This window comes from Ochlerotatus camptorhynchus, unplaced genomic scaffold (genome assembly GCF_037179485.1).
Source record: "Ochlerotatus camptorhynchus isolate MF236.1 unplaced genomic scaffold, CSIRO-AGI_Acam_v1.1 ptg000162l, whole genome shotgun sequence".
In the NCBI taxonomy this organism is placed as follows: domain Eukaryota; kingdom Metazoa; phylum Arthropoda; class Insecta; order Diptera; family Culicidae; genus Ochlerotatus; species Ochlerotatus camptorhynchus.
In genome coordinates, this window is record NW_027040652.1 from 356,835 (window position 1) to 359,315 (window position 2,481).

The window sequence follows — 2,481 nt, forward strand, 5'->3', positions numbered from 1 at the left end:
TTATTTTGCCCTTATGCAGGATGGGTACCTATTTTTTAATTCCACCATATTATTCTTGGTTTTTTAAGTTTTGAAACATTTTGCAGTAGCCATTTGAGATTACACGATTAAAAACAGAGACGAACAAAAAAAATCGCGTTACAGAATTGACTGTAATGCAAAAAAATGTCTCATGCTGAATTTTATTTCACAATACATTTTTAAAATTTCCTTGAGGGTAACCGTTCTCGAATTTGGCCAAGTTAGTTGAAAATGGTTCTTAGCCTACACAGTTGAAAAAAGTAATGTGAATTTCTATCACTATGATGCATATTAAAGGAGCGTCATGTATCATACAAGTTAACATTCAAAATATTGTTTCCAACATTTCTTGCAAGTGGTATTATGGAAGTAATATACTTGAAATTATCATATTAGAGATAACTGAAGGCAGCTTTGGTCCGGGAATTAGAAGGTGCTAACTCTACTGTTGATCCAGAAACCCATTTTAAAATGTTTGAGTTAGGAGAGGGGGTCTTCCAAACTCCAACTGTAGGCAAGTATAATCAGCAAGCAACAACTGCTCTGTCTGAAAAATTCTTGGTTTCCAGAGTGCCATTGTATATGTCTGCTCCTCGACAATTGTGGTCTGAAGATAACATTAACAGTATACCAGCCCCACCATACCAGAAGCCGAGACGCTCCACAGAAAATTCACCGGATGAAGCATTGACGACTTACACCATTATGATGAATCAACTTCTGTTTGTTTACTGGGACGCACTGCCGTTGGCATCATGGAAGCCCCCGAGCCCCCCGCCACAGTCGAGCCATTCCCGCCAGCGACCTGCAGCCGTCCCGGCCCTGTGTGCGGGCCTGGTGAAGGGGTCTTCCAACCACTCGTTAACGGCAAGTATGAACTCGTCCATGTGAATTCAACTGTTGATCCGCCACTTCGTTTCAGTTCATCTTCGCTTATGGCCACCACTTCGAGCCTTTCTACGTCAGGTGATCTTTCGCTGCCTGATAGTTCACCGTTCTCTCGTGCGGATCCTGGGCAAGTTATCATTGACACGGCTCGCACCGAACCCTCTAGCGGTTTACGTGTCTACTATCAGAACACCAGGGGGCTCATGACTAAATTGGACGATGTTTATCTGGCTGCGCTTGACGGGGAATATGACGTTTATGTATTCACGGAAACTTGGCTCGATGGGAGGATCAATTCAGTGCAACTTTTTGGTGACTCTTTTACTGTCTACAGATTAGACCGTAATTCATCCAACAGCATTCGTACTCGCGGTGGTGGTGTGCTCATCGCTGTTTCCAACGAATTCGCCTCCTGCGTACAATTGAAGCGGTTTGGGTTAAGGTCAGCCTCACTTCGCAGAACATCCTTATTGGAGCGGTGTATATTCCCCCTGAACGTCGACATGACTACCACCACTACAACTGAATGCTACAGAATTTGCATAGTCCATAGCTGATATAACGAATGTGCTTCTTCTGCTTGGTGATTTTAATCAGCCTGGGCTTAGCTGGTCACCCTCAGGCCAGGGTTATGCGTTTCCAGATCCGATTGCATCTTCAACTACTCCTGCCAGCCGCTTGCTTGTTGACGGCACGGCTTTTCATGGACTGAGCCAGATAAACCTTGTTCCCAATTTCCAGTCTCGTTTTCTTGACTTGGTTTTTGTTAGCGAAAGTGCACTTCTGGACTGTGTCGTCGCTGAAGCGCCCGATGTCATCGTTCCTCTTGACAATTTCCACCCTGCTTTGGATATATCTATCGCGAACGGATCTCAAATTCGTTTTGATGAAACCATGACTGCCACTCGGCTCAATTTCCGGAAGACCGATTTCCGTTTGCTGAGACGTTCCTTGTCCCGGATCAACTGGAACGTGTTGAATGACCTTGATATCGATACAGCAGCCGCTCGCTATAATAGCCTTTTGCGCGACAGTGTTTGTGCTTCAGTACCGAAGTGCCAACCTCCAAGAAAGCCGCCTTGGTCTAACGCTACTCTCCGCAACCTGAAACGAGTGCGATCTAGAGCTCTCCGTGCTCTCACTCATCGACGATGTACCCTTACCAAGCGAAATTTTTCAATTGCCAGCAATGATTATCGCCACTACAACAAGCTTCTTTACAAGAGGTATGTAATTCGTACTCAACATAATCTGCAATGCCACCCCAAGGGATTCTGGTCGTTTGTGAATACTAAGAGGAAGGAAACTGGACTGCCGTCAAAAATGTTTCTCGGCAATGACGTAGCATTGACAACTGAGGACAAATGCAGCCTATTTGCTAGGCACTTCTTAAGCGTCTTCTCGAATGACTCCCCATCGCAAGCAGAAATTGAGCGAGCCGTCCGTGATGTGCCAACCGACGTCGTAAACATCTATGTTTTTGCCGTAGATGTACAAATGGTTCTCTCTGTGATGAGTAAAACCAAATCATCATTTTCACCAGGTCCGAGTGTTATTCCATCTAAAAAAATG